The 22,202-nt window shown below is 48.6% G+C and overlaps 1 long non-coding RNA gene across 1 annotated transcript in view; it reads left to right on the top strand.

Moving 5' to 3' along the window:
• Positions 1–21,343, top strand: part of LOC139177080 (uncharacterized) — a 240,738-nt gene extending 219,395 nt beyond the window's left edge. Inside the window, exon 4 of the long non-coding RNA XR_011561495.1 lies at positions 12,143–21,343. This is a non-coding gene — a long non-coding RNA (uncharacterized lncRNA). The remainder of the gene's footprint in view (positions 1–12,142) is intronic.
• Positions 21,344–22,202: the final 859 nt, after the last annotated feature.

Here is a 22,202-nt window from a genome sequence, read left to right as displayed (position 1 = left end):
CATTTAACCATCTCTGAAGCTGTGATCTTGGTAGCAGCTGGGAAGAAATGATAAAGTGGTGATAAGGATGGAAATCAAATTTCCTGTCAGAGGAATTGATAAAACATTTCCTTTTGCTAAACAAAGAGAGGTTTTGATTGACCTGATGTATTTTAAGCCTTCAGGGGCCTGTTCTGGATTCTCAGATCTGGAATTGGGAGGCCTGAGGATTTCCTTCTCTCCATATTGCTCCCCTATTTTCTGGAGAGATGACGAGACCCACAGAGCATTCAGGTGTGTCAGTGTGCTTGGATATGAAAGCTGCCCTGTCCCTCCCCTCCCCAGCTGAGTCACTTACCCTCTGAGCCTGTTTCCTTATTTGTAGACTAATGGTCTCCACTCATCACAGTTGGCATGAGCATCACATGACATCCTGCAGACAGCTTGATTACCACTGCCACACAATGCCTCACAAACATTCTCTGTGTTCAGTTAGGGCCTTCCCAGCATGAAAAAAGCTGAGCACCAAAGAATTGATGCTTTCAAGCTGTGGTGCTAGAGAAGACTCTTGAGAGTCCTTTGGATAGCAAGGAGATGAAACTAGTCAATCCTAAAGGAAATCAACCCCGAATATTTATTGAAAGGACTGATGCTGAAAGTGAAACTCCAATACTTTGGCCATCTGATGTGAAGAGCTGACTCATTGGAAAAGACCCTGATGCTGGGAAGGATTGAGGGCAGGAGGAGAAGGGGACAACAGAGGATGAGATGGTTGAATGGCATCACCAACTTGATGGACATGAATTTGAGCAAACTTGGGAGATAGTGAAGGACAGGGAAGCCTGGCTTGCTGCAGTCCCTGGGTCACAAAGAGTCAGACATGACTCAGTGAATGAAAAGTGCAAAGGTGAGGGGATGGAGGCTCCTAGGGGTCAAGCAGCATATCCAACCAAGGTCACCCCCAGGAAGAGGTTTGAAGTTTGATGCTGGTGACGCAGCTGAGACTTTCTCTGTGTCTCTGCAGCACAAGTCTTGGAGAGCAGATGGCATCATGTGGAAGCAAATGTGAGCTCAGCTCACTGAGCTGCCTCCTCACAGGTATTTACACAAACATGTGCATGTGTGGTAGTGAGCTCCCCACCACCAGAAGTATTCCAGCAGATGCTGGAGTCACCTGCTCAGCAGCCTGGTTGAGAGAATTTGTGACTCATGCGAGGGAGCAGAGCAAGTCAGCTTGGAGAGTCTACACAACCCCGTCAGTATGTATCCTGAACAAATGCCGAATCACCCCCAAGGGGTTGTTTACAGCCAGCCTCTCGACAGTGGATCCTTTGCTTGGTGGCCTCGTGTCAGGGTGAATTGGCCCTCTGAGGGGGTGGCTGGCCATGCCTCTAGACACACCCGGGGGCAGCTGGGTTTCCTAGAACAGCTTGGTCCGCAGCAAACAGAATCTCAGTCCCCTGCCTACAGCTGGCTTCTGCCAACTCCATGAGGCCTCTGTGATGGAGGCCAAGATGGACTTGCCACAGCTTCCCGGGGTGTATCGGGTTTCTCCACCAGCAGGGAACCCTGAGGAGACCCCATCTAGTATCGTGCTGAGGAGAGTGACTGACAAGAGCTAACTCTCCTCTGAAACAAGTGGGCTGGCCGGGCCCTGGGCTGAAAACAGCGTAATGGAGCGTGCTGGATTTCCGCTTCAGCCTTCCTCTCCCCTGTCTGTCTCACTCTGGCCCGGCACCCACTCACTTCACGTTTGTCTCACTTTAATGGCTTGGTCGTCTCTCCTGGGGCTCAGCAAGCTTTTTCTTAAAGACCAGAATACACAGTTCCAGCTTTGCAGGCCACATGGTCTCCATCACAACTATTCAGCCCAAAGCTGCTGCCATTGTGCAGAGAGGGCTATGGAGAGCATGAAAATAAATAGACATGCCTGTGTAATAAATACAGCCTTAGACAGGACAGAAACACAGAAATAAATACAGCCCCAGGCAAAATGCAAATACACGGGCTTGGATAAAACTGTACTTAGCAGGAGAGGGTGCAGGCTAGATGTGACCTCTGGGCCTCAGTTTCCTGACCTGTTATTTCTAGCTAGTCCTTAACAAATCAAGAGGAAAAGAAAGTTCATCCCTCCTGCCAGTGCCTGGTGGTGGGGAGTTACAATTCATTCTGCAAAGTGTGGGCCATAAAATGGCAGCATCAGCCTCACCGTAACAAGGACCCGGGAGATTGTCAGAAATGCAGAATCTCGGCACCTCCCTTCTCATCCTCCTCAGCCTCCTCCCCCCAGTTAGAATCTGCATTTTCACAGTTCTGTAAATGATTCACATACACATTCAAGTTTGGAAAACACTGGGTTTATGAGATAGAGGGATCTTGGGGGTAGTAATTAAAATCAGAGTTTATATAATTTGTGTGTGTGTGTTTGTCATTGTTATTGATGATTGTACAGTGAGCTAGGAAGTCTAAGTACTAGAAACATGTAGACTCTGCCAGTAGAGGATCAGTGGAGAGAGGGTGATTATAAAACTTCTTTGGATAACTGTTGTGATGATAGCTAATCTTTGCAGTCTTTGGCATTCTCCAAACTGATCTAACAAATGAAATTCTAGCCCTTTGTATGGAAGGTCACAGCTCTGCTCAGCTCCAGGAGTGCCCTTTATATGTGATGCCCCTGGATTTGTACAGTGCACAGCCTGAGCAACTGGCCATAGCAGCCCTGTCTGGAAGGCAGCTTTACTGCCTTGGATTTTCTGATGTATAAACCGAGGTTGGCAGTTTGTGAGAAGAGAGGGATATGGAGGTCTGTTTGGAAGAATGATTCTGTAGTTGCATAAGGGAGGAGAAGAGGCAAATGGCATTTATGTAACATTTGCCTTGTCAGAGGCATTTTTGCATTTTGATCCTCAACATCCTGTGAGGTAGACAGGTATTACTACTGTGGCTTCCAACTTCTGCTTGAGGAAACTGAACCTAAAGGGGAAGCCGGGACTCACATGTAGGCCCCCGTTCCCCTCATCATGCCCCCACATGGGATGTCCTCACCAAGCGCAATGCCACCCCTTTCCTCCCAGGTGTGAGCCCCCTTCACCTTGTCCTGCAGGAAGGTCAGAATGTGAATGGCCTGCAGGCATCCCAGGTTGGGGACTTTAACTCTCCAAGACCTGAACTGAGCCTTGGAGAGGTGGCTCCGTGGGCGCAGGGATGGGGCCTGGGGAGTCGGGGGCACTGGCCTCTGGGCTCACTTACCTCACCATGGCTGCCAAGGAGCCAAGAGACCCTCAGCTGTGGGTTTGTGTTGTCCAAGCCCGTTGTATCTCCTTGAAGGACGAAGGTGCTGCAGATGGATGGCTGGGGCACGCTGCTCTGTCCAGTGGGTGGGGCCTCTCTTCCCCACCTTGACTGTGGCCATGCTGGCTGTCTCCTGTCTCCACCAGGAAAGTCCTTAGGCAGGGTTTAATGGGCCTCTGCGACCCCAAGCCTGACCCTTGCCCAGTAGGAAAGGCCAGGTATCTTGGGGATCTGAGATGCGGTCTGTGGGGGTGGTCATCTTAGGAGATGCCTGTTACGATGCGATTGTGAGGGAGCTGCTGGTTCACGTTTGGAAGTGACATCTGGCACCTTGACTGTTGGCCAAAGGTTTTGCTGAAGCTCCTGCTCAAGAAGAGACCATAAGAACCTGGAGTGACAACCCCATTATTCAGGGTACCCAAAGTCCTTCATGTTCCTTCCCACGCTCACTGCTGTCTCTGTCATTAAAATGTATTGTGGATTAATATTTGAGCAGCCACACAGGGCATGCATGTCACCAAGCCCCACACTTCTCATCCATTTCCACTCCCTGCAGCACTCTGGTCTCCCTTTGGGTTTCCTGTTACCCTCCCTTAGCCCTTCCCTATCTGATCCACACCCTCCCATCAGAGTGGACCCGAATATCTCCACGCAGTCAGTGTCAACATCCCCCAAACACTCCCGCTCGTCCCCTCTCCCCCAGCCTGAGGCTCAGATCCCATTTACACCCTGGAGCTCTCCTCCTGAGACAATCTCTGAGGCCCACTGTCTGCTTTTCCTTGGTTTGCATTCTGTTGAAATAATTCCCTGCTATGTAGGCAGCTTGTGTGGCAGGTCCCCCGAGAGGGACGGTTGCCTGAGCTGGGGACATCCTTCTTAAACCTCTCCTTAGGCGGAGCTTCATTTTGATCACAAGAGGCAGTGGCCTCTGTTATGGAATTTCCCCCTGAGTAACCTCAGGCAAGTCTTCTAACCTCACTGACCCTCAGTTTTTTGTCTCTAAAATGGGGGCGATCACGGTACCTACCCTTCAGGGGATTGTCGGGAGAATTAGTTAAGAGGATGGCTTTTAAATACAAAGCGTCCCAAAAGCTTTCGCGATTTTAAGCTTTAATAACATCAGAAGCATTTATGCTATCAACCTACCGAATGCATTATTTGCAAGTTGAAGTTTTTCCATTCTTGAAGTGTTTAGTTTTGTGAATTTCTACACTTTGCATTTTAATTTTCATTTCAGTCAATATTTGCTGTGTTCAGCCAGAGGGACTGGGAAGGGAAAAAAAAATAAAGGAAATTTAAAGACTTATTTTTAAAAATTCACAAAAGTGAATAAATGCAAAAGAAATTTAGGCCAACTTTCAAATGAGTTTTTGTATATTTATAACATTTCTCTCTCTGAAGTTATTAAAGCTTAAGACTATACTAAGACTTAGTAAGTGCGGCCAAAAGAGAAGTTCTTCTCTTATTATCTCTATCAGAGTCGTCACTGTCACCATCATCATTTGGTCCAAGCCATCATAAAGGAAATCTTTCTTTGATACTGATTACTGGAGACTAAGCACCCAGGTTTTGTTCCTGCCCCTCCTTTGGTGCTGGTTGGGTCCCGAGGCCTCCTGTGCCACTGCCTTCCATCTGCATCCTACAGGGCTGGGTTGCCATGCTGTCATAGGCTTGTATCCCTTGCTAGGTTTTTTTCTTCTCACCCCCTTACTCACCCATCTGTTGAGCTTTAAGAAGACAAGGTGGGCTCAGACCCTGGCGGGCAGCAGGGGGTGGGGGCGGCATACTGTGGCAGTGCCACAGAAGACTGGCACCCATGTTCCATTCTGAACCTAGAAGTCAGTTCATCCCATTCACCTCCTTCCTCCCAGATCTCACTCTGCCCTTGACCCTGCCCATCACTGTCTCCGTTTCAGGGGCACGTCTCCTTGGACTGAGCTCTCTTGTCTCCTTCCTTATGGCCTCCACACCCCTGCTCAGCCCCCAGCCACCCTCTCCCACCTTCTTCTACCAGGCATTCTGGAACCTCCACTCTATCTGTTATGGAGCTTCCTTCAATGTATTAACCTCTTCATGGGAACCTTGACCCTCATGTTCCGCTGATGGAATATTCCTCCCATCAGAGACTTGGCAGGAACCCCTCAAGTCTCAGAATATGGTGTCCAACAGAATCCTGGAGGTGAAAGAGACAGGAGGTTTAGGGGGAATCTTCTGCTTATAGCAGCTGAGTCTGTAGCAATCTCAGCTGCATGAGATGGATGTGACATGAATGTGTTTGCCTTTTTTTTTTTTAACCTGTGTTTATAACTGGTTTTATTTAAATTATTTACTTTGTGGCCGCAGGACTTGGCATGCGGTATCTTAGTTCCTGATCAGGAATCGAACTGCCTCCCCATCATTGGACGCACAGAGTTTTAACCACTGAACCACTAGGGAAGTCCCTGAGTTTGCTCTTAAATGCTGAATGCCAGGGGCCTCTATGGGATCCAAGAGGCAGGCTTTAACCTGGGTCCCTTCAGCCTGGAGGCCCTGGAAGGGTTGACCAGGAAGAGCATGATGCATGAGTGAAGAAGGGAAGAGGCTGGAGCCCAAGAGAAGTACGAGAGAAGCTCACCCAGCAGTGATTCTGGGAAGACTTGGTTCACAGAGTCTGGAAGGGGATGGGGATTCAGTGAAGTAGCATAGAGTGGCTGATGCCAGAGAGAGGCCAGGATGGGTGAGGATCGATGGAGGTGGCTCCTAGGAGACGAGCAGTGAGGCTGGAAAGAGCGCTGTCTGTCAGGGTGGGTGGTGCTGAGAGAGACCACAGGATGGTGTGAGGAGGTGGGATGGTGTCTGGAATCACACTGGCCACAGCAGGAACAGCAGCGTGCCCAGAGTGAAAACAGTGGACGATGGTGGTTAGAGATGAAGGGACTTGAGAGTAACTGATGCTGAAGGAAAGGATTCAGCGTGTGGTACTTTGTGATGGTTTGAGCTCTGCCACCTTCTGAAGACCTGATGGAAGCTCTGAGATCCACCCTCAAACTTGACCCCCTACAGACAGACTTTACATCTGTGGTGCAGACTGCACACACCCTGTGAAACCTACCGGGACTCCAGGAGGAGCCGCAGGCCCCTTCCCCAGGAGGGAAGATGCTGGGAGGTGGGGAGACAGTGGCGCTGAACTGGGGACACTCAGGTCTTTCCTTGGAGCCCTTGCTTCCTTCTCTCATTCAAGGCCACGCTTCCCTCTTTCACTAGGACTCTTCCCATTTTATAGGCAGAGAGACTAAGGCACCAGGACTGGGGTTAGGGGTTATTCTGATTAACTGCCTGCAGCAGAGGCAGGAGGCAGCCCGGGACTGGGAGTCGCGTGGACTAATTAGCCTCTAATTGAGTTCCCTCTCCTTCCTCTCTGGCATCACAGTGACATTAAATTACAGGATTCAAACATATAATTTCCTAAACTTAAATGTGATTTATCTTAATAGGACTTTGTACCGGGTCACTTTATCATGTACAGTGTCAGAGACCAGATCTATTATTCACAGGGACTATTAGGGAATCAGAGACAGTGGAACTTGGAGAGACCTTGAGAGGTCAGCTTGTGTTCAACTCCGTGGCCCCCAGCCCAGCTGCCCCCAACCCTGGGCAGCGCCTCGCCCCATGCTGGTGGCCTGTGGATGGATAGCTGGGTTTAAGTGTGAGCAGAAAGGGAGAGACCCAACCTTCATAAACCAGACATCCTGCCTGGGGTCCAGCTCAAAGCTTTGTTGCTGTGAATCATCGCCTTGGTTTCATAGACTATGTGTATAATGCCGGCCCTACATCCACGTACCTTCATTCTGTCTGGCCAGTCACTGAGCTGGGTGGTTCATTAGAGAAATGGATCAGAGTCAGAATATCTCAGAGCAAGAAAAGGGCTGGTATATTATATCATTGATTAACTCATCAGTTCATTCGCTCAGTCATCACGTAGTTTAGAAAGGCCAGCCTTGCTGTACAGATGGAGAAACACAAACCAAGAGAGGAGAAGTGATGTGCCCAAGAGCAGAAGCAAAGCTTCGATTCAAACCCAGGCTTCTGCAGGCCAGACCATCTTGTCCTGTCTCCAGCTGCCCACCAGCTGACATGTGCTCTTGGCAGGTGGCCATGGGGGAGTAGAAGGCTGATGTTTATCTCCATGATGAATGGAATTCCACTTGGCAACTTAATCTTCAGCCTTTGTGACTTTGGGAAGACAGGGGGTGATCAAAAGAATATATTTTTCTAATGAAAGACACCTTTGGAAATACAATATACCGCTCTGTCAGCCTCCCGAGTCAGGGGAGGAGAGATGGGGAAGATCTGTTGTGAGCAAGGCTGCCATTGACAAGTTGATCTAAACGTGTGCGGGCCATCCAGTCTCTGGAGCACCAGCCATATTCTTGAAATTGTGCTGAAGAAGTTCAAACACAGAGGGGTAGGGCTCACACGCAGTTCTGAGCTGCAGGTCTGGACCCAGGCCACTGGAGCTTGAACCCTGAGTCAGCTTGAGCATTTAATAGCCCTGTGCCCGGCCAGGCAAAGACTATGATACTCACTGTCTTGGTTTCCTGTTCTGTAAAACTGGGGTAGGTGGACTTTGCTCATCAGGTTGTTCTGAGGATACAGGAGATAAAGCATGTAAGATGTGTAGTGTGGGGCTGGGTAGATACAATGTGAATCCCCTCCCTGTAATGCTGGCTTTTATTAAACACACAGTTACCTGCTTTTCCCAGATCCAGAATAGACAGAGCTGGGCACAATCTTCTTGGGGCAGCATTTGCCTCACTGGTGATCGCAGACACGTGCTTCTGAATTGAGGGGAAGGAAGGGGAAGCCCCTTGAGACCTGAGTCTTCTCAAGCCCCATCCTCGTGGGAGCCAGGTTTCTAGCTCATAAAATGAGGAAAGGAAGCCCTTTTAGTTTTCCTGTTCCCAGTTGTGGAGTGAGATAGGTTCCCATGTGTCAGGAGCAGCGTGGGGATCAGGGAGGTTAAAGGTGGTTTAGACCCAGACGTTACAGTCTGAATATGGCTGAGATGGGTACTTGTTTTCCATCTGTGACAGCCACATGGACAAACTGCTGTTTGGAGGGGGAGATGATGTGGGGGCACCAGGGGTCGAGGGGCACCAATGTGCAAGGGCAGCTTAATGGATTCTGGTCAGGAGGGGCTTCAGGGAGGAGGTGACGTTTCAGCTGATGGTTGAAGGAGGTGGAGGTTCTGAGTTTTTAACTTAGTTTGACAAAGATGGGAAAGTACCTGGATTACTGGAAACTCAGTGGGAAGGGATAGGGCCTTATAGGTTTGAGGTGTGTGTGTGTGTGTGTGTGTGTGAGGGATGAGGTTTTATAGGTTTGAAGTGTGTGTGTGTGTGTGTGTGTGTATAGCTTGGTTAAGGCAGCAAGACAAGATAGGGAGGAAGCCTGGTGCAAGTGGGGCTGGGAGAGAGGTGGCACTGAGTGTGTGTGGCAAGCTTGGCATTTACTGCCTCGAATCAACAAGTCATCACAGAATAGGCAGCTGATTCATCAGGGGTGGTCCCGGAGGCTGTGATGCTTAAGCGGGGAGCTGAAGGCCTGGGGATGGCTGGACAGGAGGGGAGAAGCACAATCATGAAATCCCAGGGCTGTCAGAGGATAGAGAGATAGCCCGAAGGACAGTCAACCGTGTTCCCCTCAGCCCTGAGTTGAGGGTAAGAATGGAAGCAGGTGGTCGAGATAATGCATGGATTGCAGTTGGAGTCAAATTATTCAGCACCCTACGAGCCCTGCAGCCACCAGGATCCAAAAGACAGCTCGCCGGCAGGGGGCTGATGGGGTTTCTTTGGCTCCAAGCCCCTCCCCAGCTGACTCAGGCCCGCAGATGATGCTATTTGGTTGATTGGCCCTTGACTACACATCTGTCTACCTGGGCACGGAGGATGCCGGCCATCACTGAGGATGTTAAATGCAGATTTGTGGCTCAGTCTGTGGAATCCATTCGGCACGAAGAGAGTATGATATTACCCAATGTTTATGGATGGCTGCGTCTAAAATATCCATTCTGAAGTCCACTGAAGGATGAAATTCCTTGTTACTTTCGTAGATTCTCTTGTCTTATTTCCCCCTCTCTGTAGAGGAACATAAAGCATTAGTATTTTTAGCTCAAAGCCTGGTCATTTTTCTAATCATACCTGAATGAGAAGGAAAAGCATTTTGTTGGGGGAGGTTTTGATGAAAACAGTCACAGCCTGAAAAGGGTCCTCTAAAGCAACCCCTTCCCAACCAGGGTCTCTTAATTTGTCACATTGGCCTCATCTGGATGCTGAGGGCAGCAGCAGCTCAGGATGTCTCAGCATCTGTCGGTGATCCTGAGGCTCATCAGGACTCAGGATTGAACTCTTAAGCAGCCCAGCCTAGAGCCCCACCCAAGAAGAAAGTAGGAACCAAGCTGAAGCCTCAAGTCCTCGTCCCTGTCTCTCTCCATGGTCAGCATGTCAGTGCTCCTGGGGGGTTTATTTTAGTGTTTTTATTTATTCTTTGGCTGCTCTGAGCCTTCAGTGTGGTGCAGGGGCTTTCTTTAGTTGTGGCAGGTGGGGGCTCCTCTCTAGTTGCAGCCTGCGTCTTCTCACTGCGGTGGCTCCTCTTGTTGCGGAGCACAGGCTCTAGGCAGACAGGCTTGGTGGTTGCAGCAGACAGGCTTGGAGGTTGTGGCTCTCCGGCTCTGGAGCGCAGGCTCAGTGGTTGTGGCACAAGGGCTTAGATGCTCCGCAGCGTGCGGGTCTTCCCGTGTCAGGGATCGAACCTGTGTCCCCTGCCTTGACAGGTGGATTCTTACCCACTGCCCCATCAGGAAAGTCCTCGCCTGGGGATTTTGTAAAACGTCTCAATACTCCATGACCCTGGACTGAAATGCTTTTCACTCCACTAGCTGCACCTCTGTCCCATGTCCGTCATGGTTCTCCGCTACCCAGCAGTCCTGCCTCCTCCTTGTTTGCCAAATTAACTTTTTTGCTGGTCCCTAGTAGAACCATCCACCCCTGCCTTTGACCTGCAGTGCATCACCTGCCATGCATTGTGGTGTTCGTGCCTTTACATGCCCAGTGATGCCTTCCTTTATGTCTAAACTTTCGGATCTTCTGTGTATAGATAGTGTCAACTGGCACCAAAGATACGCGCTGAATGAATGAACCCATGAGTCAATTGACAGAGAAACATTTCTACTGACAGCCTAGAGCCTGTTTCACTATAAAGACTGCAGCTCACCCACACAGAGCATCTCCCCTTGCCCACGTTACATCGCTGTGCTGTGTACTCAGACTTTCATCTAGGGCATCTCACTCAGTAATGATATCATTAGTGATGACATTAGCGAACCCCACTCTGGGCGGTGGGGTTTGAACTGCATGCAGCTGGGCAGTGATACAGACACAGACCTTGTACTCTCAGAGCAACAACTCTCAGGGTTGTTGTTTAGTCTCTAAGTTGAGTCTGACTTTTTTGCGGCCCCATGGACTGTAGCCCGTCAGGCTCCTCTGTCCATGAGATACTCCGGAATACCAGAGTGGATTGCCATTTCCTTCTCCAGGGGATCTTCCTGACCCAGGGACTGAACCCACGTCTCCTGCACCAACAGGTGGACTCTTTACCACTGAGAGAAGTTCATAGTCTGCGTGGAGGCAGCCCATGACACAGGATGGTGGGGCTAGCAGAGTTCCAGGACAGGCAGGATGCAGGATCCTATGGGAGTTCAGGACAGAGTATCCTGCTCAACTGGTGATTCCTGGAGGGATCCCTGGGGAAGAGCCTTTTCTCCAGAGACAGGTAGGGTTTCCAGCCCAAAGGACACAGGAGTACCTGCAGGCTGGGGACCCAGCACGCCTCTGGAGGGGACCTGGGCTGGAGGGTGTGGTGTGCTTTGATCTGGGTGGTTACGGCAGACCTAGCTGTGTCTACCTCACCTCTGGATGCCTTCTCTTGCCTTGATCTGGTGCTTAAAGGCTGGAGGAAGCCTCCCTGGGGGTGGGGGACCAGCCTTGGGCAGTGCCCTGCCTGCCTGCCTGCTCCTGAAGCTTCAGGGTGTATCCTGGAGGGAAATCCTTCCTGCTCAGTGAGTCAGCTCCTTTTTCACATATCCTCTCTCCTTCTCTGAACACTGTGCAGGCAGCAGCCCAGCCCTCTGTGAATTGTTAATCCCCCCGCAGCCCCCGAGGCATGCTGGAATGTGGGATACTTAAGAGGCAGGCACAAGAGGCTGAACACCTCTTGCTATCAATACTGATTTCAATCTGTCACTTAACCTCTAAGGCTTTCTTCCTCCTCAGAATGGGAATAACGCACCCATTTCCTTGGCTTGCTTTAAGGATTAAATACAAAAGCCTATGTTATCAGTAGCACATAGTAGGTGCTTTACACCGCCACTGCTTTCCCTTCTTTTCCATTAACAGAACCCCCAAAACCCAGGTTCTGATCATTCAGCTCCAACTAATCATGATGCCAGCACTTACTGACCGTCGGCACCCACCATGCACTTTACCACACTGCACCCTCTGGCGATATTAATGCCCACTTGACAGATTTCAAAATAGAGGCTCAAAAGGGTAGTTACTTGCCCAGAGTCCCAACCTTAGTAAACTGGGGATCACCCTGGCAGTGTGATCCCGGAGCCCTCGCTCCTCCGTGCCTTCCCAAACCTCCTCCTCCGCTGGCTCCATGCATATGGGCTGGTGGAGACCCTTGTTCTTGCACCTTCCAGTCCTTCTAAAGTAAGATGCTGTGAGCAGCTGACTCGCGACATGGGGAGGAGCACACTGTTGTAAATAACCATCGTGGGAGAACAGGAGGCCTATTCTGGACCCCACACCCTGACAGGTCCTTCTCTCCCCAGGCTCTCGTTTAATCTGGAGGAACATACACAGGCTGGTTGGATGCAAGTCTGCGTGTCGGGATTCAGAGAACAGACTCAGGCAGTTGTTGATTACATCAAACGCGTCACTGGGCCTGCGGAGGAGGTGAGTTCCCTCCAGGGAAAGGCTCCAGTGCTTTTCAGGGGAATCCCAAGGAGGTCTGATCAAAGCTTGGGTGGCCTGTCTGCTTCTTCTGAAGAGAGGACGCCAGCGGTGCACACGTCGGCACCCACAGATACCAGGTGTGTTCCAGTATCACCTCACTTCATTATCTCACATGATCCAATAGGGAGGCTCCATGGATGAACAAGCTGAAGCTCTCAGGGGCTAAAGACTTCAGTCCCATCACACAGATTGGACTGGATTCTAGATTCAACTTTGGGTCTGTCTGGACTGAAATCTGTGCTCGTCTGCCTGTTTTCAGCTGGGCACCCTCTTGGAGAATATGCTGTGTGCACCAGAGTTAAGGCAGGGGCTGCGGGTTAGGAATACAGGCTCTCAGTGGTCCTTTCAAAGACCAGAGTGAGACGTGGGCCATAATGATCAGCAGCAGAGCATCAGAGGCACGCTCTATCTCCATCTCATGAAAGCCTCCCACCCCCTGTAAAGTGGTGTTGTCAGGGTGCCCATTTGACAGAGGGGGAAACTGAGGCCAATGCTGAATGAGAACATCTGGCCAGTGAGGCCGGGGTGGCGGACTCGAGTGAGCAGTTAGCGTCCAGAGGTTCTCTCTGGGTGTCCTGGCAGTTGCGGGGCAGGGCAAACACAGGAGGCCACTGCCTTTTGTGATTTGGAGCTGAGTTGGGGCTCACGAAAGAGGGTGGTGCCTGGGAGCAGTGCACGCGTCAACACGGGGGGACAGCGAAGGTGAGGGAGCTTGATCCCTAGGGAGGTGGTTACCCTAAGACTCAAGCTGGGACACGGGGTGAGGCTGCCATTGGAATGAGGCAGAGGCTGAGTTCTCAGGAAGAGGCCTGGGGCCAAGAGTCGCCTGCAGGGAGTGAAGCCCACAGAGGAGGCTGCCCTTCTTCCACTGGCTGGGCTGGGCTACTCAGTTGGGTCCATCAGTCTTGGTGGGGAGGGGAGTGGGGGCAGCAGCAGCCTTCAGATTAGATCCCTGTGACCCCCCACTCCCACCCCACCGCTGCCACATCTCTCTTCCAGGAGCACCATTTCTCCCATCTCCTACAGAGCTGGTGGCTGCAGGCTTCTTCATGGGAGGGGTCCCCACTTCACAGCTGGGCACAGCATGGACTGAGGCACCATCAGTGCTTCCAGAAAAATGCCAATCAGTGGGCAGGGGTGGGGTGGAGAAGGAGGAAGATGAGCCAGCCCTTCCCACTGCCTGGCTGAGCACTACTCACGTTTCCACAGGGAGGAAGAAAGGCTCTGCCTGAGTTCTCACGAAGGGCTCCGGATTGCCCCTGCACATTGCAGAACTCCCAGGGTCTCTGTCCTTGGGAAGAGAAACACACAAGACACCTGAGGATGGGGGTGAAGTGGGAAGGAGAGAGGCCAAGACAGAATCAGAGAGAGCGAGAGAGTGCCAGCCATCCCTGGGCAGAGCCCCCGCTGGCCACACACAGTGGGAACGGGCACGTCTCTCAAGCCCCCACACAAGAATCCACTTTTGAGCCATGCAAGGCATAGCCTTTTATCCTTGTTCACTAGAAATAATAGCTCTGCACCAGGCCTGGTGAGGAATGGGACTGGCATTCAGTGAGCTGGGTCTGCATGGGGCGGGGGTACTCTGTGGAAGAGGTGGCATGGGCCCTGGTCTGCATTTCCTTTTACAAAGGGTTTTTCCTCCCATGTGGGTTTGCCTTCATGCCTGGTTCTGGCTCCCATCTATCACAGCCCTAGAATCTTCCCTCCTCTGCTTCTTGCAGCTTGAACCTCAATCTCCCTCTCTCCCAGTCATGCAGACCACAATCTACAAAGGCACTTAGCTCCAACCTGTGTTCAGCAACAGATGGCGCCTTCACAGCCTCCCAGCCTTGCATCCCCCTGCCTTTCTTTCAGACTCCTCTCCTTGCCTCATTTGCTTCCCAGTCAATTACCTTAAAAGAACTGCCTGCACTTATTTGCCCCATCGTTCGGTTTTATTCTTGTGTCACCATCACTTTCACCACCCAACTCTATGGAGATGGTTTTCTAAAAATACCAGAAAAGTGAAGTCGCTCAGTCGTGTCCGACTCTTTGTGACCCCATGGACTGTAGCCTATCAGGCTCCTCTGTCCATGGGATTTTCCAGGCAAGAGTGCTGGAGTGGGTTGCCATTTCCTTCTCCAGGGGATCTTCCCAACCCAGGAATCAAACCCAGGTCTCCCGCATTGCACACAGACGCTTTACAGTCTGAGCCGCCTCCTAAATGTCACATCCTAGTGACTCACCACTACTGATCCTATGTTAGATGCTGTTGACCATGAGTTTCTGCTCCCAGCCTCCTCCTCCTTTGAATCTGGTGACCCATCTCTCGTGGTCCTTCTACTTCTCTGCCCATTCCCGTGGGTGTTGTTGATCTCCGTGGCTTCTTCCTTCCTCTGGTCTCACTGTCTTCTGCTGGAGTAACCTCTGGAAGACTATGGACTTCATCCACCATCTACCTACACATTGATGATGCCAAAATCTCTCTCCTCAGCTCTACTCAGGATTTCACATTGATGTGTGGTTGCAGGGGAGCCGGAGTGATGCTTTGGATGAGCCAGGATTAGGGACTGCCAGGGTGTGTGTTTCAGAAGGTTAGATTGGTATGGCAATTAAATGAGTTGTTGTGAATGTAGGCAAAACAATAGCCTTTTAATTCCATTTAGATAGGAAGCAGAGTTAAATTAGAAACTCATTGCAATGTAATTGTATTTGCCTTCTTTTTAGCCTGTATCTTTGTTATAAATTAATTGACTCTATATGCATGGGTTTGTTTCTGGGCTGTCTGTTCTGTTCCATTGATCTATGTATCCACTTTTTTTTTTATGCCAGTAACATACTATTCTGATTTTTATAGATTTGTAATATAATTTGAAGTAAGAGAGAGTGTATGCCTCCCACTTTGTAGTTCTGTCTCAGGATTGCTTTGACTTACTTGGGGTCTTTTGTGATACCATTAAATTTTAAGGTTATTTCTATGAAAAATGCCATTGGAATTTTAATGGAAGTCTGTAGATTGCTTTGGGTGATATGGACATTTCAACAGCATTAATTTTTCCAATCTGTGGACATTGAATATCTTTCCATTTATTTGTGTCTTCTTCAATTTCTTTCATCAGGATTATATAGTTTTCAGTGTACTGATCTTTCACCTCTTGGTTAAATTGATTCTTAGGTATTCTTTTTGATGTAAATGGGATTGTTTTCTTGATTTCTTTTTCTAATAGTTTATTGTTAGTGAATAAAAATGCCACAGATTTTTATATGTTTATTTTATATCCTACAAACTTACTGAATTCATTTATTCTAACATTTTTTGGTGGCAATTTTTACTGTTTTCTATGTATAATATATCATCTGCAAGTAGTAAGTTTTAATTTTTTTCCAATTTGGGTTCCTTTTTTTTTTTTTTCCTTGCCCAGTTTCTCTGACTGGGACTTCCAATATTATGCTAAATAAAAGTGGCAATAATGGGCATCCTTGTCTTGTTCCTGACCTTCAAAGAAAACCTTTCAGCATTTTACCATTGAGTATGCTATTAGCTGTAACACTAGATTAAAAAAATTAACTATGGTGAAGTACTTAAAACACAAAATTTATTTTCTTAACCATTTTTGCGGCTACAATTCAGTGGTATTCAGCACATTCACATTGCTGTGCAATCTTCACTACCATTCTTCTGCAGAATTCTTTCCATCTTGCAAAACCTGAATTTTCTACCTGTTCAATGACTACTCATTCTCTTCCCTTCCCTAGTTCCTGCTAGCCACCATTGCATTTTCTGTGTCTATGAATTTGAGTACTCCAGGGAGTTCTTATAAGTGGAATTCTGCAGCACTATCTTTTTATGAATGACTTCTTTTACTTAGCATAATGCCTTCAGGGTTCATGCATATTGTAGTATGCATCAACATTCCCTTCTTTTTAAAGGTTGAATAATATTCCATGTGATGTATATGGCATGCACCCAGGTGTTAACTGATGAGCTTCAAATTGAAAGTTGGTTTGAGGTCTTCTTTTGTGTCTGAATATGAGTCTCATAGCTTAGAGCTTTGCTGGAGAGAAACGGAGATTGAAAAGTAGATTTCCCCTGCCCTCTCCAACTGCACCCATCTTTATGGCCTTTATGTTCATTGAGTTTATTTTTCAATGCTTAGACTTCAGTAAAATCTTCTTGAAATTGTTGATCACTAAGTTGTGTCCAACTCTTTGCAACCACATGGACCGTAGCCCACCAGGCTTCTTTGTCCATGGGATTCTCCAGGCAAGAATACTAGAGTGGGTCTCCATTCCCTTCTCCAGGGGATCTTCCCAACCCAGGGATCAAAGTCAGGTCTCTAGCATTGCACACAGTTTCTTTACCATCTGAGCTACCCAGGAAGTCCCTAAAATCTTCTTAGTTATGCTAAGGGAAACAGGAAAAGGTGGAAGTCCAGACTCAGGCCCTAGGTGGGAAGCAGCACGCCATGCTCCAGAGCCTGTTAAATGATGTCAGTGGGTAGCAAAGTGAGTTACCCCCAAGGGAAATGGGCAGTGGGGCCGGAGCTTTAGGTCACTGGGCTGATGTCCCACCCCCCACGGGGATGACTGGTAATTTTGGCCAGATCTTCCTTGGGCATGGAGAATGCTGAAGACCATCCTGTGTTTTTATATTTTCTCAGCTTGTGGCATGCAGGTGGGCAGGAAAAACTCAAACCACACTTCACCTTGGGACTCCTTCCCCTCCTTGGATCAGAACCACACCTTTGATATATTGCTGTGTGAGGAGAATGCGCCATGTCCCAGTTTCTATTTCATCGTGCCTCTGAGTTGTATTCACAGTGCTAACTTTTCTACAAAGAAATACTTGTAGAAATGCTGGATGCAATAGGAAGCTTTTAAATGAGAAAAATGGAGATTCTATATGCCTACTTGGATACCAAGATTCTGCCCAAAAGTTAAATTTATTTGGAAAGAGTCTAAACTGGTGTTTCCCTGCCCCTGATATAATCTCTTCTCCTCTCTCCCCTTCTCTCTCCCCATCCTCCTCCCTCTCCCTCTCATGAGCCTCATATGAGGGCCACATGGTTAAAATGACTCTTGACTGTTGTTTTTGTCCATTGAAAACGTGACCAGTATCTGCTGGGTGTCTGGGAACCTTACAAGCTTGCCTTCTGCAGCCCCTGTAAGTGGCTGAATTAGTGTTTCTCACCCTGTCCTCAGACAGAATTTGTTATCAAAGCCCAAGGTACAGTGGAGGCCAAGGCAACCAGCTCAGAGGCCAACAGAGCCTTGAGGATTGTAGCAGAAGATGGGCATTTTTTTTTCCTCTAAAGAAGGATTTTAAAGATTATCAAGTTGCTCCCTTTCAGACAGAGAGCAGAAATACCAGAGGCTGTAGTTGTCGAAGGAAAGTTGACAAAGTTGAAAGTTGGTCAAGAGGTTGGAGAGAGGAAGCTATTTTCAGCATACTGAAAGGGCACCATCTGAATTTAGTCAGAAAAATGAGGTCCTTGGTTCAAATTCCAGCCCCCTTCAGGGGCTAGCAAGCCTGAGCCAATCATTGACTTTCTCTGGACTTCAGCAGAAGGATATTCCTTTTGGTTTCAGGGAAACCTGGATTTACTGGGGCACTGTCACTCACTCACCATGTAACCCTGGGTGTGATGTTTAGCCATATCTCTCAGCATCCTTATCTCGAAGTGGAGATTATAACATCCACTCATTTGGGCTGGCTTTTGCGAGGAAGGCTCTCAGCTCACTCCGACTAGGTGAGTGTCATTCCCAGATACTGCCTGTGGCGATAGGATGGTGAGAAAGATAACGAAATGGTACTTGCTAGAAATCCGACTGCCCTCCCAGTGCTCCTGCACAGTGCCAGGGCCAGTTCTGGAAGGCGACATCTCACAGACCCCAGCTCCGTCTACATGCGGCTCAACATTTTGACTTGGCTCCCTTTGTCCAGAGATGCACAGGGCTGCGCCATTTTGAAACTGAATGACACCCAGTCTGTTCTGATGTCTTGGCGGGTGTGTTTATTTACTCAACACGTGTTGTTATATTTTCTCCCAGCACGCGTCCTTCTCCTGCGTTTCAAGGTAGAAGAGCCATTACCTCTAATGAGAGCTCCTTTGTTGCTTGTATGCCACTTAGAATGTTCAAGAGTGTGCTCGATTTTTAACCTTCCAGTGCATCTCTGTAATAGCATGCCACCCTTAAAAAATGAGAGTCAGCTTCCCTCTAAAAGGAGCAGACACCGATTTTCCACCTGAAAAACCCCCACTCATCCTTGTAGGGGCCTCGGTTCTGCTGAGGACGCTGTAAAGCACCGTGCGTGGAAAGGCAGGGGGACTGCCGCCTGCGGGCCCCTCTGCTCTGCTGTGACCCACGATGCAAACGAGACCAGTGCCTCGAAGGATGCCGCGTTCTCAGTGCATGTAAGCACCGCCTTAGGAGCCTGCATCACATCACTAGGAAGTGCATGGATGGCAGCCCTATTTTTTTTTAAGAGGCTTCAATATCACCTAAGTGAATTAATGTTGCCAGGAAAGGCATTTGGAGAATTGATGCATTAGGAATAATTGTCTTCTGGATGCTCCCCTCACTTGATGGATTCATTCTGCCCTTTTATCCCCATTGCTATGGAAGCAGTCCCTGCACCTCTTTTCATCATCAGTCATCATCGTGGAAACCTCTTTCGTCCAAATGAAGCGCTAACTGCTCCCTGAACACAGCAGACGCCTCACCTGAATGACAGAGCCCTGCTCATCTTTCAAGACCCACTTCATCTCTACACTCTTGCCAGATTTCCTGACACCAGGGTGTTTGCTCCCTCCCTCCTCTGCATCCTCCAGTACTCTCTTTGGGCTTCCCTGTAGCTCAGCTGGTAAAGAATCCACCTGTAATGCAGGATATCCTGGTTTGATACCTGGGTGGAAAAGATCCCCTGGAGAAGAGATAGGCTACCCACTCCAGTATTCTTGGGCATCCCTGGTGGCTCAGTGGTAAAAGAATCTGCCTGCAATGCGGGAGACATAGTTCAATCCGTGGGTTGGGAAGATAGATCCCCTGAAGGATGCTATGGCAACCCATTCCAGTATTATTACCTGGGGAATCCTCATGGACAGAGGAGCCTGGTAGGCTACAGTCCATGAGGTCACAAAGAGTCAGACACAACTGAGTGACTAAGCACAGCACAGCACTTTCTTTACATCAGTAACTCTACAGTGGCACTCCCACCCTGATTGGCAGTTAGCTGCATGCGTGTCTTTTTTTTTTTTATTAATTCATTTATTTGGCTGTGCTGGGTCTTACTTGTGGCATGCAGGATCTTCAATTGCACTGTGTGGTATCTAGTTCCCTGACCAAAGATCGAACCCAGGTCCTCTTGCATCGAGAATGCAGAGTCTTAGCCACTGGACCACCAGGGAAGCCCCTGTGTACATGTCTGTTTCTCCTCTTGGACTGTGAGCTCAAGGTTAACTTTGGGGAACACATTTTATTTTTTATCAGCAGCACCTGCCTAATAGTGCCCAAGATATATCTGGCACTTCTTATAACTCTGGAGAAGAAGAAAAAATAATGCACAGAAGAGTTGACTATTAAGAGATACCAAAGCTGCTGTAGGGTAGGAGGAGCCAGAGGCAGCTAGGCTAAAAGGTATAGGGAGAAGGGGCTTTCCTCCTCTATAGTAAACCCTCCCCTTCCACATGGGAGTAGATAGAGACCTGGGAAGGGTAAGCTTCATGTCCAAAGGCACACATGATCCAGAGCTGGGGCCATCACTCAACAAGGAAGCCTGTCCTCTCAGGCAGGCCAGCTCTTCTTCTCCAGCACCACCTCTGAGGCACTGTCTTGAAGGAAGTGAGGGAAGCAAAGTGGTACTACTGAAGGATAATGCCAAGCATAAGGCAAGAAGAAAGCAGACAAGTCTGCCTCACTTCATGTATCCAAGTCCCTCCATAGCTGTTTCTGGCTAAGTCCCAAGAGCTTGTATGCTTGGCTGGGACTGGAAAGTGGATGTTAGCCATGGATCCATGGGATGATGGTAGCCATGAGGTCGTGGGGCTGGCATTGCTGGTTGCCTTTCCAGATCCCCTCTCTTGTCCCTATGGCTCATGAGCCCTACTTTATACCCATGACCCTGTGCTTTGGGAGGCTTGTGGGGTTTATCTACAGTAATTCAAGACATGCATGGGAGTTCTGCCCCCTTGCTAAGGGTGGATATGGACATGGGTCACAGTTCTGGCCAATGACACAGGAGGACCAGTCTTCCTCACTGTCGAAGAGAGACTTCTGCAAGATTGCCAGATTTAGTAAACAAAACAGAAAACAACAACCTGCAAATCCAAACAGAACACCCAGTTAAATTTGAATATCAGATAAAGGATGTATTTTAGTCTAAGTATGTTCCGTGTGCTGTTTGAATGCCCCAGAGCAACATCCGTGAGGTACCCTCCTCCAGAGTTCTCCAAGCTCTCAGAAGGCTAATGAAACCCTTGGGCTGGGAGAGTCACACACAGATTTTAACCTCCTGGGGTTCAGACACTTTGATGAGAGCACATTCATATTCACAAGACAGGCTTGCTTCAGTGCCCCTTCTGTCTTGAAGTGTTGTTTGGTGCTCCAGAACCATACTTGTCTGTTTGCATGTGTTTCCTAACATCATTCTCCTTTTATCCAGCCTCCAGTAATGCTGACCGTGTTTAAAACAGTCATAGATTTTCTATTTTACCTGGAGGTAGGGCTGTGGGCAACTGTTTGAAGCTACAGAGGAACATCTCTAGAATATCTGGGATGGCAGGTTGGCTTGAAGGGTGTTGAGTGGTGAGTCATGTCTTCACTGCCTGGCCTAGAAAATTCATTGCAGCTCAGTTTTCTCATCTCTAAAACTATTCCTCATCTCACAGGGCTGTTGTAACAATTCAAAATAGATGAAACGTGCATACAAGTACAGCCACTTTAGAAGACACTTTGGCAGTTTCTTATAAAACTGCACCTACTCTTATATGATCAGTGATCATACTCCTTGATATTTACCTAAAGGAGTAAAATGCTTATATCTACACAGAGACCTGCACATGGATGTTTATTCATAATTGTCCAAACTTGGAAGCAACCAAGATGTCCTTCAGTTGGTATGGATAAATCTGTGGTAGATCCAGATGATGAAATATTATCCAATCCTAAAAAGAAAGGAGGGCTTCCCTGGTGGCTCAGTGGTGAAAAATTTGCCTGCCAACGCAGGAGACGTGGCTTTGATTCCTGGGTTGGGAAGATCCCCTGGAGAAGGAAATGGAAACCCACTCCAGTATTCCTGCCTGGGAAATCCCATGAACAGAGAAGCATGGTGGGCTACAGTCCATAGAGTCACAAAGAGTCAGACATGGCTTAGCAACCAAACAACAGCAACAAAAAAGAAATGAGCTATTAAGGCATGAATAGGAATAGGAAACTTAAATGCATGTTATTAAATGAAAGAAGCGAATCTGAAAAGGCTCCATACTGTATGATTTCAACTGCATGGCATTCCAGAAGAGGCAACACTATGGGGACAGGAGGAAGATTAGTGGTTGTCAGTGGTTGGGGAGGGAGATGAATAGGTGAACTGCAGAGCAATTTTTGAGCCATGAAACTACCCTGTACAGTTCTATAATGATGAATGCATGCCATTCAACATGTGTTTAAACTCATGGAGTGTACAGCACCAAGAATAAACCCTGGTGTGAGCTTTGGACTTGGGTAATGGGTTAATGTAGGTTCATCAGTTGTAACAAATGTACCACTCTGGTGGGCATGTTGTTAACGAGGGAGGCTAGGTGTATATGGGGCCGGGGGTCTGTGACCTTCCCTTGCTTCTCAATTTTGCCATGAACCTAAAACTGCTTGAAAAGCCAAAGTCTGTGTTTTGTGTTG

This window comes from Bos indicus, chromosome 18 (assembly GCF_029378745.1).
Source record: "Bos indicus isolate NIAB-ARS_2022 breed Sahiwal x Tharparkar chromosome 18, NIAB-ARS_B.indTharparkar_mat_pri_1.0, whole genome shotgun sequence".
Classification (NCBI taxonomy): domain Eukaryota; kingdom Metazoa; phylum Chordata; class Mammalia; order Artiodactyla; family Bovidae; genus Bos; species Bos indicus.
This window is presented reverse-complemented; position numbering and strand designations above follow the sequence as displayed.